The 22,628-nt window shown below is 49.5% G+C and overlaps 1 protein-coding gene across 2 annotated transcripts in view; it reads right to left on the bottom strand.

Annotated features, from left to right (window-relative positions):
• The window catches only part of SCNN1B (sodium channel epithelial 1 subunit beta), a 76,198-nt gene extending 53,826 nt beyond the window's left edge, over positions 1 to 22,372 (bottom strand). For both annotated transcript variants that reach the window (XM_060125164.1, XM_060125165.1), the window contains exon 1: positions 22,312 to 22,372. The gene's annotated coding sequence lies outside the window, so the exon portion shown is untranslated. The remainder of the gene's footprint in view (positions 1 to 22,311) is intronic.
• Positions 22,373 to 22,628: the final 256 nt, after the last annotated feature.

The following is a 22,628-nucleotide window of genomic DNA, read 5'->3' as shown; positions in this document are numbered from 1 at the left end:
TTTCAGTAAAGGTGTACCCACAACTCCCTGTATAGGGAAACAGCTCAGGACATAAGTGCTAAAGCCAAGCTTTGAGTTTGAGTCCAGCTGTGCTGTGCAACGTTGGGCAAGCTGCAAGGTGTCTCTGTACCTTCACTTCCTCATCTGAATACTGGGGACAATATTACACCTACCTCTGAGGTTGATTAGAACAATGCCTGGTTTGCAGCAATATACGCACATCAGCACCTAAGAGCTTTTATTCAAGGGCCTATGCAAGTGAAAAAAAACATTGTTTTCCAAATACAAAAAGAAAACTGCAGCATTTAAAATGAATGGAAGAGTTAAATAAATGTTTGCAACACGGATGCCAACCAAACGCCATTCAACTCTTAGACAGTAATATGCCAATGAAAATGGGAGCTCATTTTTTTGATAGTGAAAGAAATAAAGATCACAAAAGAAAATGACCACAAAGATGAGGAACCTCGGTCTACACTTTTCCTTGAGCTTTGGTACATCCTGAGGGCACAGACCCGGGGACCCCTTTCCTGGTGGTGATCCTTCACCCACTTCCTAAGTGTCACATTTACCAGCCCCAGCCAAGAGCTTAGAGTCAAAATCCTAAAACCACTCTATTTTTTTTTAAAGACTCACACATACATAAATAGGATCATCAACAATAGTTGGGGGCTTCCCTGGTGGCGCAGTGGTTGAGAGTCCGCCTGCTGATGCAGGGGGCACGGGTTCGTGCCCTGGACCGGGAAGATCCCACATGCCGCGGAGTGGCTGGGCCCGTGAGCCATGGCCGCTGAGCCTGCGCGTCCGGAGCCTGTGCTCCGCAACGGGAGAGGCCACAGCAGTGAGAGGTTCGCGTACCGCAAAAAAAAGAAAGAAAAAAAAAAAACCAATAGCTGGGAGATGCCTTGGATCCCTTCATATGCCAACATGATAATCCAACGTATAAAGAAAATCTCAATACACAAATCTATTTAAAAATCTCACTTCAAAAATAAATGCTCAAGTCATTGCATGAATGATGAAACTAGAGCCCACAAGTCAGAGGCATTTACCACAATCTTGCTGAACAGGACTTCTATGTTCAAAAGTGACCGGACCAGACCAGCTTCCAGGTTTTAGGAACTCAGATGATGCGTCTGCACTGACTGCTTGTTTCCAGCACCTTCTGGGTTCTTAATCCAACTCATACTGGAATGGTGAAGAAGCTCCAAGAAGCTGCCTCTGAGGACAGAGGCCTCTTGTGGCAAAGGAGGGGGTCAAAGACTGGAGCTGAAGGTGCTGGCTGTTTTTCTGTTCTCTGGGACTAACTGTCTGATGTACAAGGGCCAACCTTAAGCGCTGCCTTCATGATTTGGGCTGCATCTGGGTACCAATTATACTTTCATCAACTTAATATCTTTCTTTATATTGACTCACTCTTGTTATCACTTAAACACCTACTTTAGCTTTGTCCTAAGCAAGAATGTCCACAAAATCACAGTCCTGATGTTACTAATTATATGTTTTCTAATACACCTCAACATAATTACTAATGAGATAAAAGACATTTGCTCACCATCTAAAAACCATCTCCACAGGCCACACTACAGGGAAACAGATTCAGCAAAGATCTTCCCTTGTCTCATAAACTCACCAGATTAGATAAAATACCTCAGTACTTGCAACTCAGAAACAACCTGCCATGCTGACCCCTTGGCCCCGAGCTGCTGTGCACATCGGGGTTCTTACGAAACCCGTTCTGTAGGTTTCTCTGCTCCTGGGTCTAGGATTATATCAGCCTCCATCCTAGGAGTAGCCTGACACACGTCCTGCCACCCCAGCCAGAAGACCCCAAAGAACAAGGCATCAGATGTGGCCAGAGCTGCCAGAAAAACATGTTCTTTTTGTATGGCCTTTAAAGGAGAAACATACGTGCATCTGGGCTTTAGCCAATATGCTAACCCCTGGAGGACCCATCTTGTCATGAGGCCAGAGTACTCCTGGTTTGTCATTTCCTTGTCCACCTGGTGACCAAGTACCACAGGTGGGTTTGAAAGGTGACCACACCTTGTGGCGATTAATCCCTCACTGCCTGGCTTCCTTGCATGAACACAGATGCTCACGGCAAGAAAACATAAATGTACAACCGGAGCAGAAGGATGAGACAAACTATGATAGAAGCACACGACGGAATATTAGGGAAGAATGGTTAATTATTTTTGTTTAAAAAAAAACTATGAATTTCTAGGTAGCTATGTGCATAGGGGAAAAAAAAAAAGTGGGTGAAATTAACCAGAATGTTTATAGTAACTACGTTTGGGTGAAGGATCTTGGATTATTTTTAAAAAATTATTTTTAGTTTATCTGTGTTTTGGAACATTCCTACAAGGAACATATATTGCTTGTATAATAAAAAATAATAAAAGAAAATGATTTTTTATAGCAACATGGAAAAAGCTTATGATAGAATGTTAGGTGATAAAAGTGAGATTATAGCTTTATGGAAAAATCTGTTGTCAGGAAAAACGTTAGGGCAATGGGAATTATAGAAGAATTTTTTTAAATGCAGTCTTCTTAGAATTTAGGGGAAATTCTGGGGAAAGGAACAGGGAAGATGCTGGATTGGTTGGGATTAAGTATCTATTCTTTGGCAGAAATGGGGCTTGTCAAAGAAGTTCAGATTGGATGTATACTTTAGCTTGTGTCCTAATATTTGTAACTATTTTCCAAACATTTGTTACTTTTACAGTTTTTTTAAAAAGTTAAAAAAAAAAAAAACCCAAACCAAACAAAAGGGAGAGGTATTCAATCAACTAGGAAAATCTGCTGGGGTCTCCAGTAGCCCAGCAATTCTTTCCATAATTTATGCAGGAGGACCTTTCTTTTCCTCTTGGGGATGGGTGAGCCCAAGGTGGATTTCAGAAAAGGTGGCGGCATCAGAACTTGTATTTCTTGGATGGCTCCTGTCTTCCAAAACCTTGTTGACAGAGTCTTAATGCTGTGTTTGCTTCCTTATTGCCGAGGACTTGGCTACACCAGGCTTTATCCTGTACAATCCTGTACAATTACATGGGAAAACACCTTGCCCACTAGGCCCGGTGCCAGGAGCAAAGTCATTGTGTCCTGATGGACAGATGACTTTGGGATTCAGGGATGCCAATGGTGTGCACACAAGCCCACGGCTTTGCCCCTACCCAGCCGTGCAAGTGGCCACTTGCCCAGGGTGGCTGGTATGTGTCGACAGCTGGCAGGGAAGAATGTGGTCAGATTCATTTGCTCCCTACTCTCTCCCTACCAAGGCTGGAGGCAACTTGCAGTGGAGAGTATCTGCTGAGCCTTGGAAGATGCCAGGGGTGCGGGAGGAGCGGGTAGAAGTGGAGAAGGCAGGTGGTTATTGCACTGGGAATAAAATGCAGTGTCCCTGACTAGAGTCAGAAAAATAAGGTCAACCTGGTAATATTTTGAGGCTCACGTAGTAGGTCTAGCCTCTCTCTCTCTCTCTCTGCTTTTCACTGGGAAACATGAATTATTCTATTATCATTAAAAATGAGAGCTTTGGAGTCAGACAGACTTGGGTGGAGTCTTGGACCCATCGCATCACCTCTCTGAGCCTCAGCTGTCTTATCTGTCAATGGGGCCAACAATAGCACCTCCGTCCCTTGGCTTTTTTTTTTAATTTATTTATTCTCTTTATTTATATTTGGCTGCCTTGGGTCTTGGTTGCTGCGCGCGGGCTTTCTCTAGTTGTGTCGAGTGGGGCTACTCTTCACTGTGGTGCACGGGTTTCTCATTGCGGTGGCTTCTCGTGTTGCGGAGCACGGGCTCTAGGCACGTGGTCTCCAGTAGTTGTGGCGCACAGGCTTAGTTGCTCCATGGCATGTGGGATCTTCCCAGACCAGGGCTCAAACCCGTGTCCCCTGCATTGGCAGGCGGATTCTTAACCACTGCGCCACCAGGGAAGCCCTGGGCTTTTGTTTTGTTTTGAGTGAGGATTAAAATGAAATAATGCATATAAAGCACTTGGCATAGCATTGAACAAATGTTGGCTAGTATTACCATTATTAGGGGAAAGAAAGATGACAACGTGTAGGTGGCCACTAAGCTTACAGGCTTACTTGCAAGGCTGCTTTAGAAAGGACAGGTGCTGGAAGGGGAGTTTCCCAGCTCAATAAATGCATTATTTGGTTTTGGACTAAGTGAATGATTTGGTTTTTGGATGGCGCTTCCCGGAGGCTCAGCTGTCACCTGTCCCATGCCTGTCAGAAACTTTCAACAGCTCCCAGTGTCTGCGAATAAAGGCCATACAGTATGGCCCCAACCTCCATGTCTCCTTTTATTCCCTTCAAAATGGGTGATGGTTAAGAAGCTGGGTTCAAATCCCAGCTCTGTCACTTACTCGCTGTGTGACTGTGTGGAATTGACCTACCTTCTCTGTGCCCTGGTTTTCCAATCTGTAAAAAGAGGGGAAAATAGTCCCTCCTTCACTGGGTTGGTGTGAAGAGTCAATTGTAAATGTGAAGGGCCCGGCACAGCCTCCGGCACATAGAGAGAGATGAGTGCCTGGAGCAGTTTCTGTGCTTCTCATATCATGTCCAATGGACCACTCGCTGGGGCCCATGGATACTCTGGACATTCCCACCAGGTTGCTTTTACTCATGCTGTTTCTCTCCTGGAGTGCCTTTGCCCCAGGCCCAACTCCAGTGCCACCTCTTCCACGAAGTTTCCCAGTCCTCACTGAATGGATGTCATCTTCCCTCCTCTTCAGTCCCATAATATTTTCTGTGGACCACCCGCTCCTGTTTGATTTGTTCCCATCTGCCTTGTATCATGGCTATTTATGTCCCTTTCTAATCTATCTGACTGGGTGATGAGGGCCCTGGTCAGATTCCCCAATGTTTGAACTTGGAACTTTGCACATGATAGCTGCTCAATAAATATGTCTGGACTTCAGAGCTGGGGGGCAGGGCTGACATTCAGCTGCTATGCCTCGGTGTGGTTGCAAGAATTGTTTATGGCTGGAAACCTTCCTAACTGGAAGGTGCCCTTCACCTAAACATTCCAATTATTGCTACTGCGTATGTGTGTAGAGAGGAGGTGGGGGGTGGGGGTGGGGGAGGCGAGGCGGGGGGGGGGGGGGGGGAGGGAAGCACCTGGTTTCCCTCCATCCACCCGCCACTTCAAGCTGTTGATGGGTTGAATTGCATCCCTCCCTCCCCAATTCATATGTTAAATCTATAATATCCGGTGCCTCAGAATGTGGCTGTATTTGGAGACAGGGTCTTTAAAGAGGTGATTAAGTGAAAACATGAAGCCCATAGGGTGGCCTAATCCAGTCTGACCAGCATTCTTATAAGAAGAGGTTATTTGGACACCCAAAGAGACACCAGGGATGGGCATGCACAGAGGAAAGGCCATGTGAAGACGCGGTGAGAAGGCGGCTGTCTGTACACCAAGGAGAGAGGCTTCTGCGAAACCTGCTCAACCAACACCTTGATCTTGGACTTCCAGCCTCCAAAACTGTGAGAAAATACATTTTGTTGCTTAATCCATCCAGTCTGTAGTAGCTGTTCTAGCAGCCCTAGCAGACTAGTAAAAGCTGTAAGGGAAAAGGAACTGGTAGGCATGAGGGTGAGTGGGGGTGAGGAGAGAGCAGGCTGGAGGGCTCCTCCCAACTCCAGGGTCGGGACGATGGGGTCAGTAAGTCTATCCCCTGCCCCCAAGTAGGAATGATTTTGGCTTAGGGGTGAATCTATTCTTTTTTCCCCACAACCAAAGGATGCCATAACCTTCCATGAAAATACACTCCTGCCTTGCAAGTCCCTCCTCATTACCAGATTAAAGGCAATGAGTGGCACCTTAAATTTTTTTTTTTTTTAAACTTAGGCAGAGGGGCTTCCCTGGTGGCACAGTGGTTAAGAATCCACCTGCCAATGCAGGGGACACAGGTTCAAGCCCTGGTCCGGGAAGATCCCACATGCCGCAAAGCAACTAAGCCCATGTGCCACAACTACTGAGCCTGCACTCTAGAGCCCACGAGCCACAACTACTGAAGCCTGCACACCTAGAGCCCATGCTCTGCAACAAGAGAAGCCACTGCAAGGACAAGCCTGCACACCGCAACAAAGAGTAGCCCCCGCTCGCCACAACTGGAGTAAGCCCACGCGCAGCAACGAAGACCCAACACAGCCAAAAATAAATTAATTAAAATTAAAAAAACAGACAGACAAAAAGAACTTAGGCAGAGACAAAGAGTGAGTGTCCAAGCTTTTGACAAAAAGGCCTTGCAGTTTTCCTGCAGTGAGTCCAGCAATGGCTTCTGGTCACACTTAGAATAAAACCCAAATTCCTTACCATGGCCTGGAGAGGCAGTGAGGTCTGGCCCTTGCCCCACTCCAGACTTAACTCCTACCGGCTCACCCTTCCTCATTTCTGCTCTTCCAATTTGCCAAGATCTTGCCACCTCTCCTTTGCACCTGCTGTTCCCTTGGAATCACCCGTCCCCAGCAGCTTCCACAGCCCTCCTGGCCCAGCATCAGGATTGCTCGGGAAGCTCTTAAAAAACCCACAGGCCAGGGCCTCATGCACAGCAGCTCTGACTCCCCAGGTCACGGTACCTGTATATATATGTTTTTAACTCCTGCACAAAGTCCGATGCACAGGCAGGGTTGGGGACAATTGCCCTAGATCTTCATAGAGCTGCTTCTTCTTTGAGGCCTCAGCTCTAATGCCACCTCTCAGAGAGGCCCACCCTGACCCCCAGCACCCCACAGCCCTGTTTATTCTCTCCATAGACGCCAACACCATCAGAAACTGTCTAATCTCTTCGTCTGTCTTCCTCCACTGGGATCTGAACCTCCCTGTGGCATGACTGGGCCTCTCTCTTCGCTGCTCCAGCCAATACAGGATCCACAGTCCACATGGGGCGACTACTGGGCACCGGAAGCGTCATCGAACTGAGGTGTCCTTTCCGTAAGAAATCGTACAAAAGAGGAGAGACATAAAATACTAACATTTTGCCAGATGAAAAGAGTTTGGGAGATGAATTGTACAACAATGTGAATGTACTTCACACTACTGACTGTACACTAAGAAATGGTTAAAATGGTAAATTTTATGTTCTGTGTGTTTTACCACAACTAAAAACTTTAAAAAGACATGTTGAACATTAAAAAATCTCGTCAGTAATTTTTAATACTGACTACTTGTTCAAGTGATAACATTTTGAATATATGGGTTCCATAAAACCTATTACAGTACTAAAATGAATTTCACCTGTTTCTTTTTACTTTTTTTTTTTCAGGGTGGCTATTAGAAAACTTTACGTTGCTTATGTGGTTCCTGTTTGTGGCTTGTGTTACATTTATGTTGGATGGCGCTGACCTAGAACTGTGGCCGGCTCACAGTAGGCACTTTGAGTTGAATATCAGAATGAATCCGGTTGCTGCCAAAAGGTGCTCTGATGAGCATAAGCACGCTGTCCTGTCTGCCAGGCTGCAAGAGGGTGGGAGGGAGGCTGCGGTGGAGCGTTCATGTAACTAAGTCATCATAATTAATACTTAACGTCTATTATTATGCTGATAACAGCAGCTGCAGTTTGTGGAGCACCTAACGTGCGCCAGGAACTGTCACGGCACTTTGTCCACGTCGTCTCATTTCATTTTCAAGTTAGTTAGTCCTATAAGGAACCACTGCCTCCATGAGACAGCTGGCTGCCCAAGGTCACCCAGCGGGTGAGGGGAGAGCTGGGGCTGTAAAGGGCTGGCCCAGCCGCCCCAGTACACCTGCCTCCCGCCGGGGCCAGGTCCCACGTGCCATCCTGTCATGTAGGACTTGCAGGCCCTGCCTGAGCCAGACAGTGGGCAGGGGCTTCTGGCTTCTGGAGCCAACAGAGAGCCCCCATGAGGCAGCGAGTCCCAGCCCTCAGTGTCCAGGAAGAGAATGAAACAATCTGTAATCTCCGATCTCCTCGAGCTCACCCAGCCAGATCTGCTGCCGGCCCTCTCAATTTCAAGGACTCCGGGAACCGATCCTGGCCCGGGTGGTCATTCTTGCTCAAGGCAGTTGTGGCGGATGGCGCTGGGCCCGGCCTGACCTGCCAGAGGGCCCTGCCCCGTCCCTGAGGCTGCAGCACCCACAGGGTCTGTGGGTGTGGCCTCTCCCCTCCTGTCCTGTGGCTTTCGGGCCTGGAGCTGCAGGCCCAGACCCACCTGAGACTCCATCTCTGGGGCTCAGATCCTCTCGAGCAGGGCCCCCTGCGGTATCTAATGTGAGACCTTTTTGGAGGGGGTCTTTGATCCTAAGATGCAAGAATCAGAACCCTTTGTAATGGGGGAGGGGTGCAACGCATGGACAGAAAATTCTCCCACGTCTGGGCTCCAATTCCATCTTTAAACTGTCGATATGAACTTGAGGAAACTGCTTGGGTCTGGTCAGAGACAGTGACTGAAGAAGCCAATAACGACCTGGTTTCCGGGACTTCCCTGGTGGCGCAGTGGTTAAGAATCCACCTGCCAATGAAGGGGACAGGGGTTCGAGCCCTGGTCGGGGAAGATCCCACATGCCGCGGAGCAGCTAAGCCTGTGTACCACAACTACTGAGCCTGTACTCTAGAGCCCGTGTGCCACAACTACTGAGCCTGCATGCCACAACTTTTGAAGCCCGCATGCCTAGAGCCCGTGCTCCGCAACAAGAGAAGCCACAGCAATGAGAAGAAGCCCGTGCACCGCAACGAAGAGTAGCCCCCGTTTGCCGCAACTAGAGAAAGCCCGTGCGCAGCAACAAAGACCCAACACAACTTAAAAAAAAAAAAAAAAAAGACCTGGTTTCCTAGACAACAGCTGGGTGTCAAGGAGCCTGACCTCAGAGGGACCTCTGGGGGACCTCAGAGCCCCCAGCCTAGGTGCGGACCAATGGATGGGTCAACCAGTGCCTAGAGGTTCTCAAAGTCTGACCCCAGAGCAGCTGCTGCAACATCACCTGGGAACTTGTTAGAAAGGCAGCTCCTCAGGCCCCACTCCAGACCTCCTGAATCAGAAGCTCTGGGTTTGAACAACTAACCTGGGTTTTCACAGCCCCCTAGGAGATTCTGGGCCACGCTAAATTTGAGGCCTATAGCCTTACTACTCAAGTACCAGGACCAGGCAATAAGCATCACCTAGCAGCTTGTTAGAGACACAATATTCAGGCCCCACTTCACTTACTGAGTCAGAATCTGCACTTACCAAGACCCCCCGGCACTCGTGTACATGTTAAAATTTAGGACGCGCTAGCCTAGAGTTCCTCGCCATAAAGTCAAGGGTCTCAAACTCAAATGCTTCCAGGGACCAAGCAGGTGATGTTAAAAAATGAAGCCAGGTTAGATCCAGCTGATTATTGCTCTTTGGCAATGTGAGCCCAGCACGGCCAGATCTTCCAATTTTTCAAGAGAATCTGGAAACCCAGATGCCAAAGTGAAATGTCCTGATTTAAAAATTACTGTGTGTGGGGGACTTCCCTGGCGGTCCAGTGGTTAAGAATCTGCCTTCCAATATGGTTCAGTCCCTAGTTGGGAAACAAGATTCCAAATGCCGCGAGGCAACTAAGCCCGCAGGCTCTAGAGCCCACGTGCCACTAGAGAGCCTGCACACTGCAACTACTGAGCCCGCATGTCCTGGAGCCTGCACACCACAACTAGAGAGAAGCCCACGCGCAGAAACAAAAGATCCCGTGTGCTACAACGAAGATCCCACATGCCACAACTAAGACCCGACACAGCTAAATAAATAAATAAACATTAAAAAATTATTGTGTAGGTCACACAAAATCAGGCCTATGGGGCACAAGCATATAGGCCTTGGGGCAGGAAAGGTGCCTCATCTCTGGGTAAGCTTTCTGAGCTTGGGACAGGCCTCCCAGGCATGGCAAGAGGCACACAGCAGGAACTCAAGAAGGGCTGGGACAGAAGTTCCCAAATTCGTCTGCATAATGGAACCACAATTACATTGAGTAGCTGTCGCAGCTACTCAATGCTGCCATGCGAGTGTGAAAGCAGCCAGAGATAATATTAAATGACTGAGCATAGCTCAATCATTTTTTCTTTTCCTTTGGCCATGCCGCGCCGCTTGTGGGATCTTATCTCCCCGACCAGGGATTGAACCTGGGCCCCTGGCAGTGGAAGCGTGGAGTACTAACCACTGGACCACCAGGGAATTCCCAGCACAGCTGTGTTTTAATAATTCTTTATGAACACTGAATTTTAAGCTGCATGTAATTTACATGTGTCACAGAATATGATTTTTCTCTTGATTTTTTTTTTCAACCACAGAAAAGCCATTCTTAGCTCATGGACTGCACAAACTTGGCCTTTGGGCCATAGTTTGCCAACCTCTGGGATGGAGGAATGAATTGAGGGCCTGGAGGCCTGGACTGCAGTCCTTCTTCCCAGTATTTACGCACATAATCTCCCCTACACAATCTCTAAAACCTTAGCAGCACTTGATTATGAAAAGGTTATGCTGACAAGGCCCGATCAAGTACTGACTTGGTCTGGCTCTGGGCCAAAGACTTCAGATTAGACCCTAAATCCTTCATCACCCTGACAGGATTTTAGGGAGCTGCCTTCCAGTGGGCTACTCCGAACCCCACCTCCCTGGCTGGTGATATCATTGATCCTTAACATGTAGTGACCATTTAGCTATGTGGTGGGCACTGTCCTTAGAGCTTTACCCGAATCACCTCATTTCCTTCTCACTCCCCAAGAGAGGGAAGACTAGTACATGCCATGTGTATTATCATATACCCATTTTTTAGATGAGGAAACAGAGGCACAGGTGATTTTCCTAAAGTCACAGAGTGACAGGAGTAGAACGGAATTGAACCCAGGTCTGCATGACTCCAGAGGCTGCTCTCATAACCACTTTGCTATATTGCCTCTCAGTAATCCATCACTATCACCAGTCAACACGATGCCCAGACACAACCTTCTCAAGGACAAGCCTTGGGCAGCAAACCTGGGCCTCTGCATCTTAACTGGCATCCGGACACCAATCAACCTTCTCTGCCTTGGGCTGCAGCCAGACCTGGGGGACCCAAGATAGCTTCTGTACCCACCCCAGGAAGGAGGAGGCTAGCAGAGCTGCCTCGTACGACTGTGCACTGCACAACTCTAGGGGGCATTATTCACAATGTGCCCTGTGTGAACGGCACCCCTGGGCCCGAGGAGCTGGAGGCTGGAGGTGAGGTGCTCATGTTGCCTAAGACTGGCCTTGGGTGCCCACCTTAACCGCTATTCAGAAACAATTCATCCAAAAGGGAGGCAGCCCAGAAGGAAACGCCACCATGGGCGGTGGAGGTGCAGGCTGGCAGCCTTGGGGAGCCCTTTGGGTCTGGGGCAGGGAGTGGCTGGCTCTTACTGGAACCTCCTCCATCCACCTTGGAAAAAGATCCTGCCGCCCGGTCTGTCTCAGACTGGACTGACCGCAGCTCCCAGCTCTGAACTGCTGGCCCTGCTCCAGGTGAGAGGTCCCCTTCCCATCCCTCCACACCCTGCCTCCCTGGAAAGAAAGAAGGGCTCTCAAGTGTCCTCTCCAATCCTGCCCCCAAGCTGCCCTGCGCTAGCCCTGCACTGCTCGTTCTCACGCTGGGCAACACCTGCCCTGGCCATTCAGGGCCGCTGGGAGCTCCCAGCCAGATGCTCCCAGCTCTCCCCTGAACTACTGCTGTCCTTACCTGTGTTCGTTTTGCTTTTATGATTTGAGCCAGGCCCTGGGCCAGCACTTTACATGCACCAGTTCATGTGACCTTCATCACAACCCAATGAGGCAGGGACTATGATTATCCCCATTTTACAGACAAGGGCTTGGAGAGGTTCAGAGAGGTTAGGTTGCTTGCCCAAAGTCACACAGTTAAACAGTGTCAGGGCCAGGAATCAGATTTGGGTCTTTTAGACTTTAGAGCCCAATGCTTATCTTTCTAGAGGATGAATGTGTCATGTCCTCTAGGTCTGTTTCCCTATCTGCAGATTGGGTCTTGGGTCTGGGAAGCCATGTGGGTGACTATGATGTTGCTGCTGGTGATGATGGTGATGAAGGAGATGATGATAAAAATGGGGATGATGGTGATGATGATGACGTGCTGATGATGATGAAGATAAAGGTGATGGTGATGAGAGTAGTGATGAGAGGATGGGGATGATAATGAGGCAGGTGGTGATGATGATGATGATAATGATGGTGGTAATGACCATGATGTACCTACCCGATACAGTTATTGTGCAGACTACATGAGGTACTCAGGTAAAACATTGCTCACCGTGCCTGTTCTATAGTTAGCACTCTACAAGTGTTGCGTCAGTTGAGGTCTCTGTGCCCTAGACCTCCAGAGTGGATTCCACTGCACTGGAGTGTGTTCAATAAACACCCTCCTCCTCAGACACTAGGTGAAAGGTGTGAATCAGAGACAAGAAAGGGATAAAAGAGTAACGTTTTTCTCTGTTGGTCCCTCCTACTTCCTGCTAAGTCTTCATTTCCTGCCAACCTCTGAAATCCAGCTTGGCTTTGGAACTAAGTCCCTGGGAGGGAGGCCTGGCCTCGGTGGGTTTCCTGGGCCCCAGGTGGCCTTCACCCAGGCCTCCAGGGAGATTCAGAGGCTGAGAATCTGGTGCCCAGGAAGGGGCTGCTGCCCCAAGAATCACAGCCATTTTCAAGCTGGGCTCCTGCCTTCTCTGTTGGGGGAGATTAGGATCTTCATCCACACAGCGACCCAGGGTAGGTCCTAGGGGAGTGAACAGCTGAAACCTTATACTCAGCTGCTGGTAAACCAAGGGCTTTGAGAGCCATTGGCACAGAGTAAAAAATTTCCATTCCTCCTCCACACTCATCTGGAAGCTGAGGAGAGGCAGGGTGAGCTCTGTGGTCAGACTGCTTGAGTTCAAATCCCAGCCCCATCACTTGCTAGCTCCGTGTGACCTTGGGCAAGCTACTTAACCTCTCTGAGCCTGCTTTCTTATCTGCAAAATGCAGACAATTTCATCACCTGTTTCACCGGACTGTTGGAATAATATGATGAGATCCCACAAGTCTCTCCAAAGGTCAAGTGAGGGAGAGTGTCTGTACCTTTATGGTCGCTGAACGAATTCTATGATGTAACGCTTGTGCCCGGCCTGTAGTGTATACTTTAAAATGCTGCCTATTATTACAGAGGAGAAAGCCACATGGGCCCTCATTTCTCTGACGAACTATATCTTGTGCTGAGAGAAACTGAAGTCAGTTCATCCCTGTGCACAAGGCAAGCAGAATAGCATGGTTCCCAGACAGAGCGGCCGCACCGTCTGCAGTGACTGAGATGAGTGTTGAAGCTGTCTGGCTGCAGGGAGGAGTTTTTAGCCAATTAGATCCTAAGATCCAACAGGAACACAGCTCCACCCACCTCAGGCCCAGCCACTGGTGGGCCACAGTGGGAGTTCAAGAGTGGGAGTGAGGATGCAGAGGGGGTCTCGGGTGAGGGTCTCGGAGTCTCCTGGGGGCTGAGACGTGTGACCTACTCCACCCTGTATCTCCAGGGCCTAGTCCGTCACTGGCAATCATCCAGCCACCTGTCATTCATTCACTCAACCAATATTCATTGAGTGTCTACTGGGAGCTGGGGCTGCAGCAGTGAAGCAATGAACAAAATACACAAAATCTGGCCCCTAGAAGTTTAAATCCCTGTGAACTAGCGTTGTAGCCTTCAGGAAACACTCCCTGAATATTCCCAAAGGCCGGGAAATGTGTCTGATGCCCCACCCCACCCCCGCCTTGCTTTGCCAGGTTCTTTCTTCTATGCGGGGAGATCTGCCCAATGGGTAGGTCATCCCATGGCCAGGCTGCCACCCACTGTCATCTGGTGTCAGAGGGGTCAGGGAGGGTGAGGCCTAGACCGGGTCCTGCTCCACCAGCCAGCAAGCTGCAATCAGCCGGTCCACCCTGCGCTTGAGTATCACCCCTCCCTGGACACACACGCCCAGGCCGATTCTGATCTTTCAACTTTCCCTGAATTCTGCAGGTGTCTAGGTCTTTTCAGCCCAGGACTCTCCTCCCACTGCCCCACCAGCATCCCTTCTTGAAGCAGGGCTAGAACAGCATTTCTGGAGTTAATCAGAGCAGTAGGAAGGGTGGGGCCAGTGAATGGGGGTCAGCTGCTAAGGTGCTGTGCTTGCTTACTCACGACCCTGCAGGAGGTCCTATTGTCTGCAATCCACAGGCCAGGGTTGGGGCTCAAAGGTTAAGTGTCTTGCGCAAGGTCACACAGAGCTAAGCTCCAACTCCAGCCTGTTTAACTCCCAAACCCTTAACCGTTACATCAACTGACTGTCCAAAGAAGACAACTAAGGCGTCTGGGGGATTTCAACACTCAAGGCGTGGCAGCAATGCTCTGAGGACAGGAGCAGTCTCCCCAGGCAGTCTGCAGTAAACCAGGCCCCCCAGGCCCAGTAAATGCCCCTCCTTCCACTTGGGAGCACCCAGCCCGTGCCAAGCACACGTCTAACATTTTACATTCTGCCCCCCCCCACCCCGCCCAATCTCTAAAACAGCCCTTCAAAGGCTGCCTTCCGGTCCACCCCGACCCTCAGCCTCAGGCCCCGAAGGTCTCGCTTACCAGCCAAACTCCTCCTCACTGTGGTGCAAACCGCTGAGAAAGGACAAAGGTGATCCCTCCCGGGGTGGTGGGAGGGGGTGCCTCTCAACCAGGAAAATCAACAAACTCCGCACACAGACAGGTGAGAGTGGAATTTCAGGAATGAGCTTGTTTTGGGAGGTTGCAATCCAGCTCCCACTTAAGGTCCTTGATGGAGCCCGCGTGCAGGTGCGGCTCCTGAAGGAGGGTGGGCCAGGCTTCCCAGGCCTTAGCCCTCCTTCCAGGCCTCAGCTTGGGAGTGAGTTCCCTAGCACGTCAAGAGGAAGCAAAGCTACCTGTATCGTCCCAGAGGTCTGCACGGAAAGGGCCCCTGATCTTCAAGACACTGGGGAGAGGGAGAAAGTTGGGGCTGAATCTGGGCTCTGTTGTTATCACTGTGAGGCCTCTTGGGAAAATCCCTGACCCCCTCGGAGCCTCTTACTGCCTCATCCCTCATCAGCTGGCCTCCTCTTACCTTACCTTGGCCTCCCCAACCCATCCCAGGGAAGTCCTGCAGATTCATCTCAGCCCCCTGACTGTATTGCTAGGATATTGTTTCCTTAGTGTAAAAAATAAATTCCTCTTTTTTTTTTTTTTTTTTGCTGTACGCGGGCCTCTCACTGTTGTGGCCTCTCCCGTTGCGGAGCACAGGCTCTGGACGCGCAGGCTCTGTGGCCATGGCTCACGGGCCCAGCCACTCCGCGGCATGTGGTATCTTCCCAGACCGGGGCACGAACCCGTGTCCCCTGCATCGGCAGGCGGACTCTAAACCACTGCGCCACAAGGGAAGCCCAATAAATTCCTCTTTTAAAAACAAAAATGCTAAGACTTTCAGGCTTATTTCAAGTTTATTTATTTTCTTAACAATTACTTAAGACTTACTGTGGGCCAGGCAACACTCTAAGCATTTGACACCTTTGATCCTCTAACATCCCTAATGGGGTGAGAATTATTATCACCTCCAGTTTGCAGAAGAGAAAAGTGAAACACAGAGAGGTTAAGTAACTTGCCTGAGGTGACACAGCTAATAAGTGAGAGTCAGGATTCGGATCTCTGTAGGTTAGGAGGCCACAGGTTTAGAACTGCTGCATCTTTGGTGGATTCCCACCAGCCAAGATAATTCTGTCTGACTCGACGTTCTGTGATTTTACACTATGGAAATGCATTAAATTTTTGCAAATACAAAGTGATATAAAAATATAGATGGTTCTTTTATAAACTCCCTGTATATAAACTCACTCCACCTGAATCTGCTGGTCTTAATATTTGGCCCAGTAGCTGATTCTAGCCTCCCCATCCTCTTGAACCTGACCTCCTACAGTTGTTCCAGAGATGCAGAGCAAGCACTCTGTACAGATAAAGTCATCTAGTTCTTGCAGGATTCCTTGCAGGTACTCTCTGACAACCCCATTTTGTAGGTGGGAAAACTGAGGCTTTAAAGAAGTACACACACTTGATCAAGTATACACAGCTAAGAAGTGGTGGAATCAAGGACTAGAACCCAAGCAATCTGATATCAAAGCCCCTACTTGTTTCTTTGTCATCCCTAAATATTTTCACTGTGGCAAAATATACAACGTAAAATTTACCATTTTAACCCTTTTTTGGGTAAAGATATACTTTAATGTCAAGATTCAGGTTGAAACATAATTGTCTTACAAAGATTGTGAATTGAAATGTCATAATTGGAGTTGCAAGATGCCACACCAGCCCCCGTCCCAGCCTTTCCTGCCTGTGTCTTACATCAAAGGAGTTAAATCTGTTCCACAAGATAAAAATTAAAGTAGCCTTGGCTTACCAGCAATTACACTTTCACTTTTCCCATCCAGCTAATTGTTTTAAAACTAACTTGCTAATACGCTGTCAGTGCAAATTTATTCATAATAGACATGAACAAAAGGGTCGCCATTTCAACCATGTTTAAACGTACATTTCAGTGGCGTTACGCATTCACATTGTTACGCAACCATCACCACTTATCCATCTTCAGAAACATTCCATCATCCCAACCAGAATGAAACTCTGTACCCATTAGACACTAACTCCCCATCCACTCCTTCCCCTCAGCCCCTGGTAACCTCTCTTCTACTTTCTCTGAATTTGCCTCTTCTAGACGCCTCATATAAGTGGAATCATACAATATTTGTTCTTTTGTGATAAAGGCCCTACTTAAAACCATAATTCATTTTTTATTTGAAAACATATTATATAATTTGGGTCGTAGTCAAAGGGGGAGTTAACCTTATCTCTAGTGTCATGCTTGTTTTAAATAAGGAGAAAGAAGATACATGTGGCTAGATTCTATAACTATAATATAACAACTGTATGAGGGAAAAAACACCTAATGAGTACCAAATTGTATGCAATGAAAGGTAAGTCTCCTCATGTATCAGTTTCCCTCCTCAAAGTTAACCAGCTTCTAGTGTGTCCTCCAGATTCTAATGTGCATATACAAATATATACACATATAACATTGAATCCCTTTTTAAAACACACACACACACACACACAGACACACACACACACACGTGGTAGAACACTATACACTGTTCCATACCTTGCATTTTTCTTTTAACAATACATCTGGGGGATGGTTTCACATTTATTCTTGCAGAGCTACTGCTTTCTTTTGAACGGCTGCATCATATTCTCCTGCATGGCTGTCCTGACATGTACAGCACTTAGTTCCCCTCTGGTGGATGTTTAGCTCATTTCCAATCAATTGCTCTCACACACAGACTATCTTTGTTCTAACATGATGCGCCCAATGCAAGGACAGCCACTGGATGTCCCAATGGAAGGATATCCACTGGATAAATTCCAAGAGGTGAAGTGGCAGAGACAGAGGGCATGAGCATCTTCAATACTGACAGTTTTCTCACCCCCGCCTCAGGTTGCCCCAATTTGTGCTCCCACCAGCAGAGTCAGAATCCCGGTTGCCACACCAGCACTGAGTGTTACCCAGCGAACTTGCAGGTGGAAAACAGAATCAGTGTGGTTTTGTTGTGCATTTCTGTTTTCAGAGTTCAGCATCTTTTCATCTGTTTGAATTCAATTGGATTTCTTTTTATGTAAACAGTAGAATCATATCCTCTATTCCCACTCTCCCCACTTTTGGATCACGTGGTTCGTCTTTCATTTATAAGAGCTCTCTATGAAATTAACTCTTTCTCATAAAAGTGGCAAATCCTTCCACTAGTTTTACATGCCTGGGCTTATGGATTTTTGTTTGTTTGTTTTGGTCATGCAGAAAAAATTAATTTTTATGTAGCCAGACTCAGCAACTTCTATCTTTAAGGCAAGGCCCGTGCTTCTACCCATTAGGCTGTACTGCCTCCCCGCTCTGATCAGCGCTCTGAAGAAGACACGTGGAGTGGGCCTGCTTCTTGATTGGAGGTCCTCGGCAGAATATTATTGTCCCCAACCTAGACTTGGACCTGGACACGTGTTCTCAAGGTGCCAAGGGAGAAGAGACTGCTCACAGAGAGACTCTATCACGAGCTTTCACTGGGAGGGGGACAGGTCCTCAGCTCCCTGATCCCGCACTAGAAAATAACTCCTCTGAAAGTCAAATCTTGCCCCAGGCCCTCAAGGTGGGCCCACTGGAGGCTGTGAGACTAGAAAGGAGAGCAAGTTCTAGAGAATAAAACCCCCACTAGGCCCCTTGGCAACTTTCCTATCTGTAAAGAAGTGGTTCTTTCCAGCCTCCCACACTGGAGGGGATGTGCCTTTGTCTTAGCGCATCCCCTCCGGGTTTGGTCTTTGCAAGGGCAGAATTCTCACCACCAACCCACTCTTCTATAGGGAGGTGGATGCAGGTGGCCAAAGAGGATCTCATTTGAAGGTTTCCTCCAGACCAGTGATTCTGAAATTTTAGCTTTCATGAGAGCCACCTGGAGGTCTTGTTAAATTACAGGTTGCTGGGCCCACCCCCAGAGTCTCTGACTTAGTAGGTCTAGACGGGGTCTGAGAATCTGCATTTTGAAAAAAATCTACAGGTGATGCTGAGGCTTCTGGTCCAGGGACCACAACTTGAGACCCATTGGCCCAGGACATCCACTCCCTGGAGACCCCCATCTCAGGCTGGGCAGTGGTATGAGTTAGGGTGAGAGGCCTGGAAGAACACGGGCTTCATTCAATCAAAATAACAGCAACTGCTCTGTGCCAGGGGCTGTCCTATGGGCTGTGCATTCATTCTCATCTCATCCTCACACCAAGCCCACGAAGTAGGTTTTACTGGTACTAACTCCACTTTACAGTGGAAAAACTGAGGCTCAGAGAGGGTGCATGGGCTTTAGAATTAGACAGATCTGGAGTCTGATTCCAGCTCAGCCACTGACCCATCGTGTGAGCTCCTGAGCAAGTGACTTACCATCCCTGAGCCTCTAACTCATCAGCTAAGTGGGGACCAAAAACCTGATTCTTGGGGCATTATGAGGATGACAGGGCTGATGATTATAAGGGCATCTGTAAAGCACAAGAAATGTACATCTCCTTTCTTGCCGCAAGCCCCATCATGATCTCAAGGTCCTTTTCTCCAGATCCATCTTCCCTCTCCCTATACTCTGAGATACCTTACCAGAAGTCACACTGGACTACTGTCACTTCCTAAACCTGCTTCACCTGGTCATGCTCCCAGGCCTTTGGAAAGGCTGTTTCCTCTGTGTGGAAATGCCTTTCTCACGCTATTGCTCCAGAGAAACTCCTATTCATCCTTCAAAACCCACCTTAGAAGTCCCCTCCTTTTTGTCACTTTCCTTGAAATGTTGTCCTCCTCCTGCCCTTGGAAAGGCAGGAGGAGGACAACATTTTCCTCTTTCACTTGTGTTCCCATAACATTTTATATGGAGTACAATCTGGAATACAAATGGCACTGTTACAGGGACCAGGCAACTTATACCACCACCAGCAATCATCAGCATCATCAGCACTTAGTGTTTTCCATGCACCAGGCACTGTTGTAAGAGGCTGAGGTTTGTTGATTCATTTAATGCCTAAAATAGCCCTCCCTCTGAGGCAAGTGCTACTTATTATCCCTATTTTCCATATGAGGAAATCGAATCACAAAAACGCTAAATATTTTGCTTTAGACCATACAACTAATCCATGCCAGAGCTGGGATGCAGAAGCTGGCTGTGGAGTCTGTGTTATTAACATTTATATTATGCTGCTCTTTATGAATGAGGGGTGGGCCAGGTGGGGACTGTGCCACCCTGGAGGGCGCCTGCCCCATCCCAGGGGGCAGCCGAATGTTAGGGCTGGAGTTGTCAGCCTTTCTGATCCTCTTTTCTCAAGAGGATCCAGAAATATGAAGTTTTATGTGACATCTCCCACCTTTTAAAATCTTGGGAGTAAGCTAAAATTGAAAAAGGAGTGTGGACCTCACAAAAGCTGCACACAGGCCTGCTTTGTGGGAACCTCGTCTCAGTTTGTTTCTGCATCTTAGCTCAGGGCTAGGCACACAGTAGGTCCTTTGTAGGTGCCATGACACTTCTGGACCTCACTGTGAGGTGGGCGTGGCTCTCACAAGCTGAGCTCTCATCCCAGTCCCACTCAGCACTGAGATTCTCTGACCTGCACTTGGGATGTGGATGAGGTCCCAAACGGTGGCCCTGAGCACCACCCCAACCTTGGGGCCATCTCCAAGTCTCCTCTGTCCAAGATAAGACTTCCTGCTTTCCAAGTGCTGACAATGAGTTAAGTGTTTTGTTTCGTCAACCCACTGATCCACTCAACAGATCTGGGAGGCTGCCATGTTCATCATCCCCGGGTTACAGATGCGAAACTGTGGCTCAGAGAGTGGATGGGAATTATTGCCCAAACTAGGAAGAGGTGGAACTGGGACTGTGATGCACACAGCTCTGATTCTAGCTTTTCCCCAACCAGCTGTCATCAGGCTTCCACCCAACTTTTGATAGTTCTGGCCCACGTTCTAGGGCAAGCACACTCCCACGGTACAGCCCAGACCTGGAAAGTTTGTGGTATGCAGATAGGACCCTGGACACTCCAGTCTGTCAGGCATGGTTTCTAGCTCCTTCTGTGTCTTATTGGATGGCGGGGATGGCATTGAGAGTGTCTAGAGGGAACTCCTTGACATGGTTCCTTATGGGAATTCTGCCCACTGGGGCCTGGACAGGCAGAACTTGTGGCCTGGCTCAACCCCAGGCCTTTGGGCTCAGCAGCAACTGCAGATCGCAGGGTATAGTGTTTGTACGTGTCCACAGACAGAAGGGTAGAGATGTGCGTATGTGCACCTGTGCATGTGTGTATGCCTTGTGTATGTGTGCACGCACGTGCGTGTACAATGGAGAACAGGGGACCTTGTCCCCCAAATTCAGATCCTGTGAAGTTAGTTTAGGACAAAGTACAAAGAAATCTAAACCCAGAGATGTCAATTTACAGCAGAGGTTGAAATATGAAACAGTCCCCTAATTTTTACAACTTAACTGCCCATTGGTAGGCGTATCCGTGGTGGAAAACAAGGCAGCAGTTAAAATAAATAAGCTACATTTATATGCAGCAACTTGGATAACTTTCAAAGAAATGATAACTGGGTGGAGGGGGGTGGCAAGTTTCAGAATGATGTGGATGGATTATACCGTTTCTATTAAACATCCACCCACAACATTACTCTGCAGTTTACATACCTTCTATGGGTACGCATGTATACGACTGCCTGGGTGTAGGAAAGGCCTAGAAGGAACTCCCCAAATTACGAAGGCAGTTCAATTTGCGGGGGCAGGGAGGTCAGGGGTTGAAATTTACAAAGGAGAATGGATCTGTGTACTCCTCGCGGCATCACACAGTTCAGTGGGCTGGTATGTTGGGCCACTGGTGGATGTCACGTGGAGGCCACAGGGAGGCTTAAGCCTGGGGAACAATTCACACAGGACCCCCATGGACTCTCTGAGGGCTCTGCTGTCAGGGACAAACCACCGCTTTGGCTGTTCTGCCCTCACTCCCTGGTGGAGATGGGGTGTGGGAGCTGTCCTGCCTCTTGTGGATGGAGGAGCTCTGCTGCTTCCTCCGGAAACCTCCCCCTGCCTCAGTTTCTCCCTCCACACTGGAGGGAGAGGTTCCGCCCCAGCTGTCCGCCCCCACCCCCTGCCCAGCACCCCCAAATCTCCGACACATGCCCCTCTGGGGGACAGCAGGGCCTCCGGATCTGGCCTCCTCCCAGTGTGGCCCCAAGGGGGACAACTCAGGGAATGAACCCCCATTGCCCAGAGGCGGGCTGGCAGAGGAGGCTAAGGTGGGCTCTGGGGTCAGACTCCCTGGGTTCAAATCTGGGCTCAGCAAGTTGTCCCTGGAACCCGGGGAGGCGTCTCCAGCCTCTGACCCTCAGTTTTCTCCTCTGTAAAATGGGGACACCAAGAAGGGCCTAATTCCAGCAAAGCGTTGTGCGTCCCGGCGCCTAGCCTGTGCTCTCAGGTGTCGCTGCTGTTGCGCTCCCGAACGACACCGCACCCCGCCCCTCGGGGCCGAGGACGCTGCCGCCCTCTCTGCCGCCCCTGACAGACACTCATCGCCCTCTCCCGGTCCCTCGGCTCGCATCCGGGGGCTTCCCCACTCCCCACAATCCTCTGCGGTGGTCCCCCTACGCCCGAGGCCGGGTCCCCGCAGCGCCGCCGAGCGCCCTCCGGTGGGAAATGGCGGGGTGGGCGGCGGGGGAAGGCGCGGAGCCCGGCGTCGCTGACGTACCTGCTTCCCGCGGCGGCTTGGGATGCGCGCGGCTGGCGGCGGCGGCGGCGGCGGCGGCGGCGTCGGCGCTCGGGAGGAGGAGGCGGCGGCGGCGGCAGCGGCTGGGCAGTTGTCACGGTGGCGCCGCGAGCGCGCGGACAGGTACTGGGAGGGAGCGGGCGGCGGGGCTGGGAGGTCCGGGAGCGCGGCGGGCGGGGCTTGGCGGCGCCGACGGCCCGGGCCCCCGCCCCCGCCCGGCGGGCCACCGCCCCCGCTCGGCTCCCTGCCGCCCCTCTTTCTCGCTCTCCCCCGAAACAAGCTCTCGCCGCGCGCGTTCC

This window comes from Lagenorhynchus albirostris, chromosome 15, assembly GCF_949774975.1.
Source record: "Lagenorhynchus albirostris chromosome 15, mLagAlb1.1, whole genome shotgun sequence".
NCBI lineage: Eukaryota > Metazoa > Chordata > Mammalia > Artiodactyla > Delphinidae > Lagenorhynchus > Lagenorhynchus albirostris.
This window is presented reverse-complemented; position numbering and strand designations above follow the sequence as displayed.